This window comes from Protopterus annectens, chromosome 5.part1 (genome assembly GCF_019279795.1).
Source record: "Protopterus annectens isolate FY-2018-M chromosome 5.part1, PAN1.0, whole genome shotgun sequence".
NCBI lineage: Eukaryota > Metazoa > Chordata > Ceratodontiformes > Protopteridae > Protopterus > Protopterus annectens.
Genome location: NC_056736.1, coordinates 626,730,370 through 626,749,663, shown reverse-complemented (window position 1 = coordinate 626,749,663; position 19,294 = coordinate 626,730,370). Strand labels below are relative to the sequence as shown.

At 43.8% G+C, this 19,294-nt stretch overlaps 1 protein-coding gene across 1 annotated transcript in view; it reads left to right on the top strand.

The window, feature by feature from the left end:
• TEX26 (testis expressed 26) overlaps positions 1-19,294 on the top strand; it is a 551,340-nt gene that overhangs the window by 417,569 nt on the left and 114,477 nt on the right. The window lies entirely within an intron of this gene.

Below are 19,294 nucleotides of genomic sequence, written 5' to 3'. Positions count from 1 at the left end.
GGATAATCCTCCACATCACCAAGCTTTTGAAGCATAGTCTGCTTTTCATTTTAGGCAGCATAACATACAACTCCAGTAATATTTTTTATTTGGTAGTATGCCCTTCACAGCTATTACTGTTGCACGAGAGTGGAGCACACACATTGCACTGAAGACAGAACAGTGAAGCAAAGTTTTTTTTTTTAAGCAAACTCAAGCAAAACCACTTCTGTACAGCAGTGATGTGGTGATTGGGAACTAATTTGTATTCCCTTTGTGTTTCACTGTTGGTTGTAATTATTAAATTTTTGTTGTTAACACGGGCTGAGACTGTAATCAGTCATGCTGACATAAGTGCTCTACCTCATTAACCAAAACATGTAAATATCCTTCCCGTACATGAAGACATCCTCAACAGTTACCTGCAATGTAGTTTTGCACCTTTGTCATGTTACCTGTCCCTTATGGACTCCAGTAAGAACAGCTCTGTGTCCTCTGGTTTCTGATATTTTTTATTTTTCCTCTTTATCCTATGTACTTTTCAGTTGGTTTTCTTTTGGACTCTTTCCAGGTGCCTGGTATGCCTTTACTTGTATAGCCTCCAAACTGTTATCAGTGCTCTAAGTTCTACCTGACCAGAACCAACTAGAGTAGAAGCATTACTTCCTTGATTCCAGAGACTATCATCCTAAAGATACACTAATATTCTTCTGCCATTGCCCTGTTTGTCTCCTCCTGGTGGTCCATTGTGGATGTTATCATTTTCATGCTCTGTTGCTATCAATTCCACACCTCAGCTATTACTTTACACCATAATCGTTGTAGGTCAAGTGCAGGTCTTTGCATTTGTCTGCATTGAAACTTAACTGCCACTTTTTAGTCCACCTGGTCAGACATTACACATCCTTCCTTACACTCCTCCTCCATTCTCCACTGCTGTACTTACCTTTGTGCCATCAGCGAAAAAATGATCATGTTCTTTTTTCCCTCAGATATGTGAGACAAATGTACTGAAGGGTACTAGACTAAACCCTGTTGTACTCCACTGGTCTTCTTCCTTGTTATTGACATGGCCCCTTTCTGGGTCCTGCACCAAATCCCTCCAGTTTTTCCCATCAGCTATCTGTTTGGGACACATTCAAAAGCCTTAGTGAAGTTCAGATAGACTATGTCTACCAGAGCTTATCTGTAAAGTTCACTTGTATCCCAGTCATGAAACTATCAGGTTTTATGAGAACTCATTGTACTTAAGAACCCATATTGTTTGTTACCTTGTTCTATGAGAATTTAAGTAACATTTCACTAATTTCAGTCAATGAAGTACTAGCATTTAAATTTTACAATATGATGTTGTCTGTCTCGCTCTGATTCACTCTTGATTTACAGAACTGATCCTCAGATCTGACTCGACCACCTTTTACAAACTTCAGCTTCCAGGCTGGAGCTCCTCCCTTACCCATATTCCCCTATACTAAGCACAGCTCCCTCAGATCTCATTTGCCATCATTCGCATTGGACATGCTCTCCAGTGCTTGAGCAGCTAGTTATGGATAAGTGTGTCACTTTTCGCTATAATTATTACCTTTCTTCGTCTTGCCCACAAAGCTACTCACTGCCTTTAGGGCTATCCTTCCTGCAGTAGTTTGCACTCTTTTGAGTTGTTATTTCTGTTTAGCTGTTAAGGTTCTTTGTGGTTACTTATTTTTCTATAGTCTTTATAGTTAGGATAGCATGGTGGAAATTATAGTGTTCTTAGTGTTTATTAGTTGTTGTTTTTGTTGTTGTAGTACTTGCCTTTTTGGTGCACTTTTTTGCTGTGGATAAGCTAGCTGGATTTAAGAGGTGTACAGAGTGTGGTCATTAAATTCCACACTCCGATTCACATGATAGATGTGTTTACTGTTTATGTGTGGTGCACTTACAGTCATGGTGTGACATTTGTGAGGGGTACAACCCCAGAGCTATCGCCAATAGGTGAAAAAAAGTTGATTCTCAAAGGGATCCTTCCTCCCTCTTCGATTTCTTCTCCAGGGGCTCACCCCCCCCCGAACGTGTTGTACCAGGTTCTGCTTCAGAACCTAAGAAGAACCCTCATAAGCACCCTAGGGTGTCTTCAGAACCTCTTTCAAAAATCTTCTGATTCCTTGCCTCCAAGACTTGTCTTGGCTCCAGTGGGTCCAAGAGGCCTCTCAGATCTGTGTGGCCCTACACCAAGTAGATAATCTGCTTCGGATCCAGGTTCACCCAGATCATTATTTGTCTCCACCTCTTTGGATCCTACTCGGTTCTCAGGTCCAAGGAGGTCAGATCAGAAGCTGAGTTCACCATTACCTTCCACTTCAATTTCGGTGCCTATGACTTTGGCTCCTACGACTGGGAATAGTTCTCCGGTATCTTCCATTTGGTCAGTCTCCCCTATGGTTTCAGCAAAAATCTTACAGACTCTACACCAGTCTCACCCCTCATCTCTGGCTTTGTCCAGATCCTCCAGAAGCTTTTTGGAATATGGCATGACAGGCTGATAAGGAAGATTATCAGGGCTCAGATCCAGATGGGGGTTTTGTTGGCTTCATCCTCTCTTGGAACTATGAGCATCCCTACCAACATTGACTCTCCTTCTCAGATTCAACCCTTGGTTTCAGAGCTCCAGGACCTTAGCCAACAAGAGCATTGGTATCAGACTGGGGGACCTTTACTTCCTCGACTCCGATGGTTGTCTTGACCACCTCTGCTGTGAGATATTTAGATTAGAGTGGTTCTCTGATCCCGGATGTCAAAGTGTGGTCCAGGGGAGGAGGTTCAGCTCTGATTTTGTCAGAGTCATCTCTCCTCCTCAGTGCTTCGGCACTCAACAGCATGTATCCGATTTAACAGCATGCATCCGATTCAATCTGGGAGACGTGGATCCAAAGCCCTTGTCATGTCTTCTTCAAGGGCTTCAGCCCTGATGGAGTTGGGCAGGGGTTCTCCTGGTTCCTCAACTTTCCAGGTCATTAATAAGGCTTTCTGTGCTGACAGAGACCCAGTCTGTTTGACTACCACTCTGCCCTGCCATCCCTCATCAGATCTGGGAGCTGGGCCTACCATTCCTGTCCAGGGTCAGCCCATTTCAAAGAGCATCCAGGATTTCCCACCTGAAATGGTCCCCACCTCTTCTGATACCTTCCCTGAACGTCCCACAGAGGAGGTGCTTCAGAAGTGAACATGTACAAGGAGGCACCTCGATGGCCCTATGGAGTCTCTCACCAAAGATATGGACTTCAATGAAGGGGTGGGATCTCCAAAATCACCACCGGAGGATATCTCTGTTGCAGACATTTTGGAAATTTTAAAACAAAGCAGTGGTTGGTCATCCTAAGATCCTACCTCTGAGGAGTCCATATTTCTGGAAGCCTTCGGGATGGGCCCATCTACATCTTGGTTGACCCCCCCGACAAACCCACTCATAGATTTGGTGGCACGCCAGGCATGGAAGAAGCTGAACACTATAGAGCCTGTCCCCAAATGACCTGCTAAATTTCTCTCCTCTCCTACTGATTGTCCCTTCTGGTCCAAGGGTATTCCGGTTGACGCTATGGTGGTAGCAGCCACTACTAATAAAGAGATAGCTGAACAAAGCTCTACCATAAATCCACTGAACAGGGAGTCTAGTGCGATGGACAGGTTTGGCAAGCACATCTATGCTTCAGCCACTTTCACTCTGAGAGCGCTTAACTTCTTGGCACATTTTACTTGGCTGCAGAGGGACCAAGTCAAGGAGCTCTCTGAATCATTAGCAGAGGCCATGCCAACAGAGGAATTTGGGAAGATTTCTCTGAAGCTAGCCAGTCTTTCTTCCCTTGCTAATTTGTCCACGAGGCTCATCTCTCACACAGCACAAGGTACCTCACGGGCCGGCCGCCCGTGTATGCAAACATGCCTGGATGAGGCTTTGTGACTTTGCAGAGCCCTTTAAGGTGTCTTTTGTCAATGCCTGCTTTGATTGTTCCTCTTTATTTGGACTGCCATTTAAAGACACCCTGACCCACAGTGAGAAAGAGGGCAAGACCCTGTCTGCTGTAGGGATCAAGTTTTCCACCCCTCAATGGACCTACTCCAGGAATCAGGAAGGGGCTAAGGAAATTTGGTTCAATAAGTCTCAAGGGTCCTTCCCTGACCAACGTGGAGAATTCCTTTCCAAAGGCAGAGGAGAGGGCTTTAATGGGAGATGCCACCCCAGAGGCAAAGGGGGTCTGCAAAACCAGGGCTTCAGAGAATCCTTTCCTGACAAGTCCTAACAATACTCCTGAAGCATTTCCTGACTGCTCTGCCCTGGACACAGTTGGGGGCCATTTTTCTCTGCACTCAAATGCCTGGGCCCAAGTAACAAAACATTTTTGGGTGCAAACCATTGTATCCAGAGGATATTACATCCCCTTTCACATTTCACTCCCAAGAACAACACTCCCTGATGTTCCACCCAATCAGAGGGAGTTGACAGTCATAGAAATTTGAACGTTTCTGCAAAAAAGTGTCATCCAAGACATCCCAAATGAAAAAAGAGGATGTGGAACTTACTCCTACTTCTTTTTAGTGGCAAAGAAGACCAGGCACCTTAGGCCAATCTTGGATCTGAGCAGACTAAACTTGCTCATAAACAAAGCAAACTTTTGGATGGTTACGGTAGAGTCTATCCTTCCTTTGTTAAGGAAAGATAATTGGATGTGCTCTGAGGACTTATAGGATGGGTACTATCACATCAAAACAGACAGGCACTCCAAGAGTCATCTGCACTTCAGGCTGGGAGCCAGTCACTACCAATTCAGAGCAGTGCCTTTTGGATTCACTGCAGTCCCTAGAGTGTTTACGAAATGCATGGCAGTGGTTGCAGCTCTTCTCAGACTGTGGGGTTTTCGGGTGTTCTCATATCTAGATGACTGGCTCCTAACTGCTCCAACCAGGCATCAACTATTTCATGCCAGAGACTACCTGTTCCAGATCTTGCATTTCCTAGGCATCACAGTAAATCAGAACAAGTCACAACAAATACCAACTCAGTCCTTGGAGTTTATCGGGGCTCAGCTGAACACAGTTACCCAAATATTATTGTTGCCCCTACATCAGATAGTCACTTTGAGAAGCCAAGTCCAGACTTTACTAACTCTTCCTTCACCCTTTGCCAGGCTTGCTCTTCAAGCTAGGCTGCCATAACATTAGTTCCTCTAGCAAGATACTATATGCATGTTCTCCAGTGGACCTTGGCTGTACAGTAGTCTGTACTTCACCAGTCTCTCTATGTTCCTATCAAGTTGACAAACGTTTGCAGAACCCACCTGGAATGGTGGCTTCATTTCAACCTGTCAGTTGCCAGACCGTTTATTCATCCCCTGCCCACAGGCACAGTGACCATTGATGCATCCCAGCTAGGGTGGGTTGGCATTTCAAATGGAAGATGGTCCAAGGCACAGGGACTCCCGTAGAGACCAGACTACATATCAGTGTAATGAGATAAGAGCAGTCCTTCTCTTTTTGCAAGCCTTTCAGGACATTCTCCTTTTGGGGACCATTGCAGTTCACACAGACATGTCAGTAGTCTGGTACATCAACAAGCAAGGAGGAACCCAGTCTTATCCCCTTTGCAGAAAGGCCAAGAGCATTTGGGAATCGGTGATCTCTTCACAGTGGTTTCTCGTTGCAACTCATATACCAGGGAAGACCAATTTGCTGGCCGACAAACTGAGCAGGTCCATCCTGACACCCCATGAGTGGTCCCGCTACCAAACAGTAGTGAATCTTTCAACTTCAAGTGCAGCAAGTACTTTGCACTGATCCCCCTACACAGGGAGTCCCCAAGGGATGCTGTAGTCCATGATTGGCCCTCCAGTCTCCTCTATGCTTTTCCTCCTCTTCTGTTGATCCCAAATTTCCTTTACAAAGCCCAACAATTGAAGACTGTAATCCCCATTTTCCCTTATTGGCCTCAGCAGATTTGTTTCCCCTTCCTGTGGTCTCATCTGAAGTATTCTCACTGGATACTGGAGCCCATTAAGCATCTCCTAACCCACCTGTCCCTGGGACTCCATCAAGATCTATCCACTCTTAGGCTAACTGCATGGTTTCTCCAATCCCAGTGATTGTTAAGGGGTCCAGGCTTTCATCACCTGTAAAGAATATTGTTTTAGCTTCCCAAAAGGCCTCCACCAGAAAGATATACAAAAGCAAGTGGAACAGATTTTCTATCTAGGCTGCTAAGGAAAATGTTGATCCTTCCACTGCTTCTGTTCCTACCATCCTCTCCTTTCTTGATTCCTTATGCAAGGAGGGATCCAGCTTTGCCACAATTAAGCTTCAGCTGGCAGCCTTATCCATTTTCCACTTGGGCCTGTTGTCAGGACCAGTAGCCACTTTGAGGTTATGCAGAGCTTTCTTGAAAGGTGTTTTTCTTCTTAGGCCTCCCTATCAAAAACCCCACTCCCTCTTGGGATCTTCTCCTGAATCTTCAAGGCCTCTCTCAAAAACCTTTCAAACCAGCTAGTGATTGTGACATGAAGTTTTTATCTTGGAAAACTATTTTTCTAGTTGCCATCACCTTGGCTAGAAGAGTTTCTAAATTACAAGCCCTCTCTTTTAAGCCATCTTACATAATTTTCCACAAATATAGAGTTTCATTCTGTACTAATCCACCCTTCTTGCCTAAAGTGGCTACTGAGTCAAACATTAATCAGTCCATTCAGTTACCAGTTTTCTTTCCCAATTTTTCCAATAAAGGTGAATACATGTTGCATTTACTGGGCGTTCATAGACAACATTGTTTCTTTCTTGGCAGGACTAAACAGTTCAGAAAATCACATCAGCTTTTTGTGCCCTTTCTCTCCTAATTGCCTGGGACAGGCATTAACAAAGGTAACTCTAGCCAAGTGGATTGACTAGTTGCATTTCCTTTGTATATAAGAACAATGTGAAGTTGACTAATTCACCTAAGGCCCATTCAGCTAGATCTAGCACCACATCTTCTGTCTTTTCATCTAGAACTTCAATTGATGACTTTTATACAGTGGTCACTTGGTCTAAATCCCATACATTGGTATATTGTTTCCAGAAGCGAGGCTTCTTTTGACTCTGCAGTGCTCCCGCATATCCTTCCTTGAGGTCACCCAAGAGAGAATGCAGCTGGGGACTCTGACCCAAGAGTGAATGACTGCAAGATGGACAACATCAGATTTTTAAGTTATATACTTACCATAACCTGGCATCTATGTTGTCCAGTCTCGCTGTGATTCACTGTCCCAACCATCCGTCCTCTTACCTGAAATAATCCTTTTCTGGAGGATCTGCATAACATTTTTAGAAACCTTTGTTCCTGATTGAGCCTCTGCTGTCCCCCCTTTTTTCCTTTTTCTCCTTTTCTTTCTTTCCTTATTACTAATGGGCAGCAAACTTGATATCTGAGAGAGCTGTGCTTAGTACAGGGGATTATGAATAAGGGAAGAGCTCAAGCCTGGAAGCTGAAGTCTGTAGAAGTTGAATTTAAGGATGGGATCCGTAACCCAAGAGTGAATCAGAGCAAGACTAGACAACACAGATTTCAAGCATACCTCTCAACTGTACCGAATTCCTCGGTAAATACCAGTTTTGAGGGCAAAATATTGGGGTGCCACGAATTCCCAAGCGGCCCCTTTAATTTTTGAATTTCCCGAAATGTTTTCATCACGTGCAGAGTGTGCATGATGACATCAGTTTCTGCAGACTGGTCTATGTTCAGGCAGTGCACAGCTTCCTCCAAAACCTATATGTGCAAGAATATGTACATGCGAGAAACGGTAGCTTCAGAGAGTCTGCAGGTGTGTTACTTTTACTTAATGGATTACTTTTGAGAAATGGCACCTAACAGATACCTTAATGGCTGATTTGTGTGTGCAGACATTACTTTTGAGACTGTGTGGTAGCTTTTACTTTTACTTAATGGCAGACATTAGTGTGTTGTGGTAGGAGAAACTGTTTACTGGCTGATCCGTTGATTACTTCTGAGAAACGGCAGCTTTTACTTAATGGCAAGCATTACTGTGTGACAAGAGAAACTGTTTACCGGTTGATTATTTTTGAGAAAAGGCATTTTCAGAGAGTCTGAGTCTGCAGGTGTGTTACTTTTACTTAACGGATTACTTTTGAGAAAGGGTAGCTAACTGTTACCATAATGGCTGATTTGTGTATGCACCGTGCAGACATTACTTTTGAGAGTGTGCAGCAGCTTTTACTTTTATTTAATGGCAGGCATTAGTGTGTTGTGGTAGGCGAAACTGTTTACCAGCTGATCCGCTGATTACTTTTGAGAAACGGCAGCATGTTAAGTTGTCAATCTCGCCTTCATTCTTGCTTGATGGGTTCGGAGCCGATCCCTCGGCTCCGACTCGGCACTTGCTAAGCTCGAGAGTCACTTTTACCAGCTCGAGGCAGCCCCATATCCCATGATGCAAGGCGGTAAGTACCCAGATCTCGTTTGCCGCTTCGCTTATGAGGTCCTCCTTTTACCAGCTCCTGGTAAGTGATTCACTTTATTGATATTTAAGCCCCTTTTTGTTAAAAAAACCTTTTATTGTTAGTTATAAGTTAATTATTTAGATTTCCTGACAGAAAATCCCTGTCTCTTTTAATTTTTTTTAGTCAAACTTTACCCATCCCATCCCCTCCCTGTTAGGGTGTGTGTGTGTTTGTTTTTAGGAATACCCTTTTGGTATTTTCTTTATTTTAAATTTTTGACTGGTGTGTGTGTGTGTTTTGTGAAGCACCATGTCAAAGGAGAGGGTCTCAGGTTTTAAGAAGTGTGACTCGTGCTGTCAGAAGATGTCTCTGACAGACGGTCACACTTCTTGCCTGTATTGCCTGGGGCCTCTTCACCTGCAGGACTCCTGTGCTATTTGTCATTCCTTCAGCCAGAGAGTCCTGCAGGAAAGACGCAACAAGCTGATACTTAGGGGCCTTCTTAAGCCGGAGGGCTCTCCGGCTAAGTCGGCTCCATCAAAATCAGCTAAATCTTCCAAGGCCCAGGCTTCTGTGTCTAAGCCTGCGGCCTCGGCTCCGACTCGTTCGAGTCGAGATCGCTCTGGCTGGAGCCGATTCTGGCTTAACAAAGCCTTCGGCACCGATGGCTATCGGTGCCGAATCTGTATCGACCACTTCGGTGTCGGCTCCGATCGGTTCCGACCCCCATGTGGCACAGGCATCGGTGTCGGCTCCGATCGGCTCCGACACCGTTACTTTGGTGGCTGTATCGGCTCCGGCTGGAGCCGATACATCTAGGCTTCCTGTCGGCTCCGATAAGTCTTCGGCTCCGACAGGATCTATAGTATCGGTTCCGATGGTTCATTCCAGGAAGAGGTCGAGGTCTCCTTCCTTGGAGCCGATACTTTCGGCTCCGGCTTCACCTCTTCTTTCGGAACGGAGCCATCGGAGCCGATCTTCAAGGTCATCCAGACTGTCAGATCATGACCTAGAGAGAGTGGTCAGTAGATTACTTAAGTCACAGGTACTGGCCCAAATGTTACATAGTCCGTCTCAACAGACGACTGTTGGTCCACACCCCGTTACAGTTCCTCCTTCAACTCTACCCCAGAGCTTGGAGTTGGAGTCTTCGGGAATGGTTACTGCTACGGCTGGAGGACGGATACCCCTTCTGTTCCTTCAGCCTCTACTCTTATCTCCTCTTCGAGACCTTCCTTACAGCGATTCCCTGCTCGCGCTTCCATGGTCTCCTCCGAGGGCGTGAGTGGCATCGGACCCTTGTCCGAACCCGCTCTTCCCCTTGGAGCCTCGGCCTTGGTGAGCTCGGCTCCGACATCTGCCTCGGAGACTTCCCTTTCGGTGGTCCCTGGAGTTCCTAGCTCTTCGGAACGGGTTCTCTCGGACCTACCTGGGAGGGGAGCATTCGAGGTGATGAAGAGTATGCTGGCCACTGGTATCAGTCAGCAGTCTGTTCCCGTAGCTCCTCCCTCTATAGTACCTGTTGACATCTCTGCCACTTCTCTTGCTACAGGACCCAGAGATCCTCCGCCTCGGGTTTCCCCATTGGGAATTTCCCCCTCTTCCGAGGATTCTCCTGATGTTTCGGGAGATCCTCCTAGGAAGAGGACTTGTAAGAGGAAACATGTAGACTCCCCCGAGTCTGTCACTTCGGATACTGACTTTGATGAGTCAGAGGGATCCCCTAGATCCCCTCTGAGGATGTCTCCTTTTCAGACATCCTAGAACTCCTTAAACAGAGGGGAAACTGGCCCACCAACAATCCCTCTGAGGATGAGTCAGTGTACCTAGAGGCGTTTGGATCTCGGCCCTCCACCTCCTGGGTGTCTCCGCCTTCGACCCCTTATGCAGGTTATTGCACGAAGGCGTGGGCAGCTCCTGACTCTGTAGAGCCAGTCCCTAGGAGGCCTTCAAAATTTATCACTGCCCGTGTGACAAGCAATTCCTCACTAAGGGTGTCCCGCTGATGCCATGGTGGTGGCTGCGGCCACCAAAAGGAACTTGCAGATCCTTCCGTGCCGTCCATCCTCCTAATAAGGACTCTAGGACCATGGATAGGTACGGTAAGCGGATGTTTTCCTCAGCGACCTTTGCTATGCGTCGCTGAATTACCTATGTCACTTCACCAGACTCCAGAGGGATATCCTTAAGGAGCTGGGTGAAGTAGTTCAGGATCCTACAGCTGCAGGGGCTCAAGAAAAATTGCTTCGCAGCTAGGAACCCTCAATTCCATTGCAAACTCCTCCATGCGGCTAATATCTTATGCTGCGGATGGAGAGTAGAGCCGCAGGTACAGGTGTGGCTCTTAGACGCCAAGCCTGGATGCGGCTATGTGATTTTGTGGATCCCTTTAAGGCGTCCTTCACAAATTCTCCCTTTGATGGGTCAGCTTTGTTTGGCCCTCAGGTGAAGGAAACCTTGACCAGGTGCGAACAGGACGGCAAGACTCTTTCTGCTGTTGGAGTCCGTTTTTCCACCCCTTCTAGACCTTATCCCAAAGGACAGAAAGGTGGGAAAAGGTGGTTCCAGAATCCCAAGGAGTCACGCCGGATTCACGTGGTCAGTTTACCCCTAGAGGCAGAGGGGGTAACAACAACAGACGCCGCTCTAGAGGCAGAGGGGGTCCGAAAAACCAGGGAAACAGAGAGCCTCTCTCTGACAAGCCCTTTCAGCATCCCTGAGATGTTGCCCGGCTGTCCCTCCTTGGAGGCAGTCGGGAAGATTATCACTGTACCCAGAAGCCTGGCATTCCCTCACTCAAGACAGATGGGTACAGTCGATCATATCCAAGGGTTACATAATTCCTTTCGAGGAAAGTCCCTTCCCCTCAAATTCCCTTCCAGATGTACCACCCGGTCTAAGGGAAATTGCAGAGTTAGAAGTCTCAAAACTACTGCAAAAAAGAGCCATTCAGCCAATTACAATAGACCATTCAGAGCCCGGAATCTACTCAAGGTTCTTTTGGTCCCCAAAAGACGGGAGACTGGAGACCAATATTGGATCTCAGCAGACTCAACAAGTCTGTCAGGAAGACAAGATTCCGAATGGTCACTCTTCAGTCAATTCTGCCCTTCTTACAGAAGGACAACTGGATGTGCTCAATAGATCTTCAGGATGCGTACTATCACATCAAAATTCACAGACGCTCCAGGAGATTTCTCCGCTTTCGGCTGAGGTCCAGTCATTTCCAGTTCAGAGCCCTGCCCTTTGGTCTCACTACAGCCCCCAGAGTGTTCACCAAATGCATGGCAGTGGTCACGGCTCACCTGAGACGTCAAGGATTCCAGGTGTTTCCGTATCTCGACGACTGGCTCCTGTCAGCCACCACCAGGCATCAGCTTGTTCAAGCCAGGGATTACACAATAAAACTTTGTTCTCATTTGGGCATCTCGATCAACTTCGAAAAGTCATCCTTGTTGCCCTGCCAGTCTATTACCTTCATAGGCGCAAACTTAAACACTGTTCGGATGTCAGCTACCCTTACAGATCAAAGAGTTTCAGACATTCAGAGTCATGTCAGGATCATTCTGGCCAACAAGAAAGTACAGGCCAGAATGGTTCTAAAGGTATTAGGTCTCATGGCTGCGGCCATTACTCTTCTTCCCCTGGCTCGATTCTACATGCGCCTTCTTCAGTGGATGCTGTTCACACAATGGTCATACCAGCAACTTCCAATGCGTCACCAGATTCTGGTGACACAGACATGCAAAGAGCATCTTGCTTGGTGGATCACATCTCCTCAGGTTCACCAAGGCAGGTACTTTGTACCCCCATCCCCGATAGCCACTGTCACCACGGATGCCTCCCTGATCGGGTGGGGGGTCATTATCAGGGCAGGATGGTTCATGGGACGTGGCAGCCGTTCGAGTACCATCTGCACATAAATGTCCTGGAGATGAGAGCAGTGCTTTTAACGTTGCAAGGCCACAACGACTTTCTTCCCGTAGGGACAATTGCAGTCCACACAGACAACATGTCTGTAGTTTGGTATATCAACAAACAGGGCGGAACCAAGTCCTACCCCTTGTGTCGAGAAGCGCTCAGACTATGGCAATGGGCGATCTCCTCTCATCGGTTTCTGGTAGCAACGCATATCCCTGGGAAAACCAACATTGTAGCGGACAGATTGAGCAGAGCTATTCTCATGCCTCACGAGTAGTCTCTCAAGCAATCTATAGCGGAAGAGATTTTTCTGGAATGGGGTCGTCCATGTTGCGATCTTTTTGCTACTCCCCAAAACAGCAAATGTCCAGACTTCTTCAGCCTCTTCCCTCTATCAGGCCATCCCCCCAGAGACGCTCTGACCCAGGATTGGCCCCAGGGACTTCTTTATGCCTTCCCTCCATTTCCTCTGATCCCTCAGGTTATCCAGAAAGCTACCGTTTCGAGAGCCAAATTGATTCTCATTGCCCCTTACTGGCCTCGACAAGTTTGGTTCCCGTTCCTTCATCATCACCTGTTGGTGCAGCCGTGGCATCTGGACCCAGTGCCAGATCTTCTGATTCACCAATCGGGTCAGCTGCACCGGTCAATCCCTTCTCTCAACCTCACAGCATGGTTGCTCCACTTCCTTCCTTAGCCAGGCTTCCTTTGATCTCTAACCCAGTTAGAGACATCATAGTAGCTTCACTAAAATCCTCTACCAGGAGGATTTATACAAGCAAATGGAAACGTTTCTCTTTTTGGGCTAAGGCCAAGAATATTGATCCTTTTACTGCCCCTGTTCAGGCAGTCCTGGACTTCTTAGCAGAGATTTTTCATGCAGGCTCCTCTTCTTCCACAGTCAGAGTTCAATTGGCTGCTATTTCCAATTTTCATGTCGGGATAGCAGATCATAATATTATGTCCCATAGGCTCTGCAGGGCCTTCTTGAAAGGAATTTTCCTACTAAAACCTCCAATCAGGAATCCTCCTCCTCAGTGGGATCTAAATTTAGTGCTGACATCCTTGATTCTTCCCCCCTTCGAGCCAGCTGCTTCTTGTTCCCTGAAATATCTTTCTTGGAAAACTTTATTCCTAGTGGCTATTACATCGCCAGGAGGGTGTCTGAACTTCATGCTCTTTCGGTTCGACACCCTATTTGGTTTTTCACAAAGACAGAGTATCTTTGAGAACTAACCCAACCTTTTGCCTAAGGTCGCTTCAAAGAACAATTTGAATCAATCCATTGATCTCCTGTATTTTTCCTAACTATTCAGATAGAGCTGAACAAAAGCTACATTATCTTGATGTCCACCGTCAACTTAGATATTATTTGGACAGAACAAAAAATTTAGAAAATCTGATCAACTTTTTGTTTCCTATCGGATAATAAAAAGGCCTTCCTGTTTCTAAAGTGACTTTGTCTAGATGGCTTTCTTCGGTCATCTCTGAAATTTATCTGCTCAGGGGAAAACAGCTGTGCTCAAAACCTAAAGCACATTCAACTAGGAGCTTAGCTACTTCTACAGCTTTTCAAGCTAGACTTCCTTTAGACACTATTTGTGCAGCGGCCATTTGGGCCACTCCTCACACTTTTGTTTCCCATTACAAATTGGACTTGGCCTCCAGGGACAAAGCCAGTTTTGGCTCTACAGTCCTCAAGAGTTTGTTCCATTGAGCCACCCAGGATAGAGGTGCTAGGGACGCGGTCCCATCAAGCAAGAATGAAGGCGAGATTGACAACTTAACATTAAGAAGTTATGTACCTACCATAACGTTCCATGTTAGTTGTCTTCTCTCGCCTTCTTTCTTGCGACCCTCCCTCCTTCCCCCTGGCCTGGACAGACCTTGTTATAAGAAACTGTTATGCTGAAGACCATTCAGACCTGGTCCTTCTTCCATCTGTAGTTTTCTTTCTTCCTTTGGGAAGTATTTTATGCTTGGTGCTATTGCCCTTTGTCATCAAACGAGATCTGGGTACTTACCGCCTTGCATCATGGGATATGGGGCTGCCTCGAGCTGGTAAAAGTGACTCTCAAGCTTAGCAAGTGCCGAGTCGGAGCCGAGGGATCGGCTCCGAACCCATCAAGCAAGAAAGAAGGCGAGAGAAGACAACTAACATGGAACGTTATGGTAGGTACATAACTTCTTATTTTGAAACTGTGCTTACTACATTTTATGATTACTTTTGAGAAACGGCAGGATTTACTTAATGGCAGGCATTAGTGTGTGGTAGGAGAAACTGTTTTTGTGTGTGTGTGTGTGTGTGTGTGTGTGTGTGTGTGTGTGTGTGTGTGTGTTTTATAATGAGAAAACAAATCACCACAGAGCAGGTGCAGCTCATCTCACAAAGTGTGTAGATTGACAAGGTAGCTCTTTTCAGCAAGGCTTCAACAAGTATTTTAGCTGTTCTCAGAATAGTCGAACTAACCCAATGAACAACACTGTTTAAGTCTTAGAGAGATAGCAGTTTCAGGATCATTATTTTCTTTCCTGGTCTTGATTCTGCATGTAGATCACAGCGAGTCCAGTATATGTTAAAAATATAGTCAGGAAAATTATAAAGTAAAAAACACAAAGCACCACGATTCTCCAAGTTTTAGACTCACATAAAATAAACAAGCAAACAATTCCAAGTATGCAGGTGAACCCAAAAACGGCAGACTGCTCCAGTTCTTCAAATCTCTTTATTCACAAAGGTATGAGTGCTTTCAAAGGTTATACTGCTTCATCAGATACAAACAAGAATAAAAAAAGACTGCATTAAATACTTTAATAAACAAATCACATGATACATTTCATTTAACTCTAAAAGGGACACAGTCCTAACAATACATAGCAATATGCACACTAACTAAAAAACATGTTGTTGTTGTATCTTTCGGCTTTTCCCGGTTAGGGGTTGCCACAGTGGAACTCCGGTCCGCTAATGATCGGCAGTAGATTTTTACGTACCGACTTGCCAGGCTTGACGAACAACCTTCAACGAAGGTACGCCCATTCACGCATGTCTCCACGCAGAAGACGCTTTAGCTGAGAATCGAACAGGACAACGTCTTACTGTGAAGCGACAACGCTACCGCAGCACCACCACCGCAGCTCACACTAACTACACTAACTAAAAAACTTAAAATGAATAAAAACAATATATCTAATATGAGTATAAACTCATTTTAAAACAGTAGCTACACAGATACTCAATACAAAATCTGCTGTTTTTGGGTTCACCTGTGTACTTGAAAATTATAAAGTAACCAGTCAGGCTAAGGCAACCTGTGTGCAATGAAACAAGTCAGTTGCTACTGTCAAATTTGTCTGATTGTCAAGACAAATATTAGACTGCAGACCAGAGTATCACATGAAAAAATAAACAACTATCATTTACTTGGGAAACATTGTCATGCCACCAACATTCAGTATGAATAATGGCACTAGACTCAGAATTTCAAAGTTATGATGCAACTTTAATTCTACACAGAATGGCAGCAAACTTAAAACACAGTTACCATCACAGCTTCTGCTTCCAAACTGAGCTGAGAGCTGTATACATTATGAGTACTAAGTATTCTTAAAGGTGCAGTAACATTTACAAAGATATATATCAAACATAATAACATAGTACTGAGGAAAAGTGTTTTTAAAGTCTTAAGGCTAGTAAACATTTTCCTTAAGGAAGAATAAAACAGAAAAAGGGAAACTGATTTACAAGAATGATTACTCTTGATATTGACATTCAAATAATTAATATAATAAACTATAGTTGCAATAATGCTTAAGGCGTTAACCTTCCTGACAAAAATTTGATCTTCACCAAGAGAAATTGACTATGGTCCACAACGGCAGCTTAACACATTATTTACCTATAAACTTAGTTAAATCGACAACTGTAAAAAGTTAGGATCCATAACTATAGTCTTTGCTGCAATTTACATAGGTTTTCTAAATATATGCATATATACTTAATAATATATATATATATATATATATATATATATATATATATATATATATATATATATATAAAATTTAGATCTGATGAAGTTCTGACAAGGCAAAAGCCTCAACTTTTAACTTAACAAACCATGGTTTAAACAGCAATAGCAGCTTGATTCCTGTTTTCTTATTTAAGTAAGAATGCAAAGTGATCTATAATTTATACCTCTCAACTGTACGGAATTCCTTGGTAAATACCGGTTTTGAGGGCAAAATGTTGGTGTGCCATATGTGTGCTGATGCCCCAGTCAGGTATAACTGCTGGTTAGGTTCCATAGACTCAAACCCTGTACCTTAGGTATAAAGAGCAAGAGCCTAAATTCTCTAGCCATACCACCACCACTTGTGATTCAAGGAGTTAACCATAGTTTTCACTGTCCAAAGTTTTACAGAATGTATGGAATGTTTGGCTCACACATTTGGTCTGTTCCTCTTAAAATTTGTGGTTTACTGGCAAATCATCTCAGAAATTTTCTTTATTTTATACATATGACCTTGACCAACTAAAAGAAATTATTTTTAAGCATTGGAAAGTTTTAACCGTAGACCCTCAGATTAGAGAAATTGTAGGTGATTTTCCCCAATATTTATTTAAAAACAAGAAAAATCTTCATAGAATTCTGTGTTATCCAAAAACCATGAAAACCCATAGTGACATTACCCATAACCAAGGGACGGTTTCTTGTAATAACTGTAACTTTTGTTCCCACATTTGTAACATCAACATGTTTGTCCATCCAGTTACTTCCCAATATTACGTATTTGATGTAGCTGCTAATTGCAACACTGAACATGTTATTTACCTCGCATTATGCACCTGCTGCCCTGCCTTCTATGTTGGCAAAACCGACAGAAGGCTTAGGGACAGAATAAGGGAACATCTTTACCAAATACGTATTAAGTCAAGCACCAATGATTTATCTAAACATGTTTTGGAAACAGATAGTATGCACACTTTTACATTCATGGTTCTTTATGTAAATACCCCTAGTTTGAGGGGGGGGTGGATGTCAGAAATTTCACTGAAAGAAATGAGATTAAATGGATCATTAAACTCCAGGCACATGTAAGTCCAGGTCTGAATGATAAAATTCCCTTAAAACCTGTCCTTAAGAATAGGAGATTGATTGTTGGTTGAATTTTTAAAATAATTTTTATAGATGATCTTATCTATATTTATGTTTTTATAACTGCTTGTGCTTTTGTTTCTTCATATAGTTACAACAAGAGTTTTAACAGTGTTACACACACTTGTATTAATATTTTTTACCAAGTTACGCTGGTACTTTAAAAAAATTTACTATGATATCATTTATTTTAATTATATCAATTAACTAATTGTTAGATATATATAAGGTGAGCAGTGATTTATGGTGTGTATATGGTCTGAGGAAGCCTTTTGGCGAAAGCACTTACCTATTTTTTGTGTCGAATAAAATGCTTGGATTTTACTAAGGATTTGTGTTTTGTGATATCAACACAATTATCATGTCTGGTCTGTTTGACTTTTTGGACGCTCAAGATTTTGCTCTGCATAGGGTTGTCCCTAGGCTATATTGTTTATTCCACTTATCTTTTTATCTGCAACTTGCCTAGGAGCATCAATTTCTTGGTGGTCTTTTTTGTTATTTTTTTTTGCATAATCTTATATGCATTCTACTGTTACCACCAGGAAACCATGGCAGAGGCAAAGTTTAACTTTGTAGAACTGCCTTACAATCCAGTAAGAGCTACTAAAGAAAACACATCTCATACTCGTTTTTTGAACTGTGTAGCCGGTGACACCAATCCATTACTTTTGTATGAGGCTACATTTACAGGAAGTGAAGACGCTTGCAACACCACCGACTTGAATGCGCTAAGTGAAGCGTTTGCTGTACTCAAGATGGATTTCTTGAAATTTAAACGGCTTCAAATGCAACACTTTCACTTTGAAGCCTTCATACAGAAGAAGATTGTACCCAGAGGTCTCAGGGTATTAAAAATGCCCACCACCGGAACTGCCTATCCAGAATTGTTGTATCGATAGCAGCAACTGAACATCGAGGTAAGCCTTAATTATATGTCTCTTCTAATTTTTTTCTGCCAGAGGAGAACAAACTTAAGGAACTAATTAGAAAACAACAAACTGACTTATTAAAGCGTTTTCCGGCCGCGGAAGTTGAGCGTTTAATGGAATGATTACTTGATAGTGTCTTTCTATTTGAGAAACGGCTACTCGAACAGAAAAGACACAAGCTACAAAGGGACTTATAGGACTTCTCCCATGGTCAAGTCTTTACTTGGCCTAGAAATGTTAACAATAGCCAGGGTCAACCAAGAGGAAGAAGTAGACCTTTACATGTTTCTGTTTCAGAACCTGTGAGTTTTAATTCTGCTGTTGTGGTTAATAATGTGGTAGACAATGTTAATGAAAGTACAGGGACTCTTACTAACAGTTCTCTTAACAATGTTAGCAATATTCCTGACATGTCAAATTCTGTTATTGTTAATGGTGATGTTGATGCTAGTGCAGGATGCACTAGTACAAATATTAATAGGGAATCTGTTCCTATTAGCAACTGTACTGTTAATACTCCCTCAACATCTGTTACCCTAAACCCCCCCTCCTTGTGAAATTGTAGTTAGAAGGAAAACAACACTACCTCTCTGTGAATCAGGATCGACACACCCTCCCCCTTTCCCAGTCACAGACATTCAAAGGAGAGGAAGGAGTCGATCCATGAGCAGAGGAAGGCAGAAAAGGAAAGCCTCTGGTGGAGAGCAAAAAGGTCCCACTCTGAAGAAGATGTGGGAGAGGCTAACACCACCATAGTATGGAACATTTCACATAGACCCCTAGACAGATACGAGACTGAAGTGTTAAACAGGGGCCTATCATTTATACCTACTACCAACAGTGATT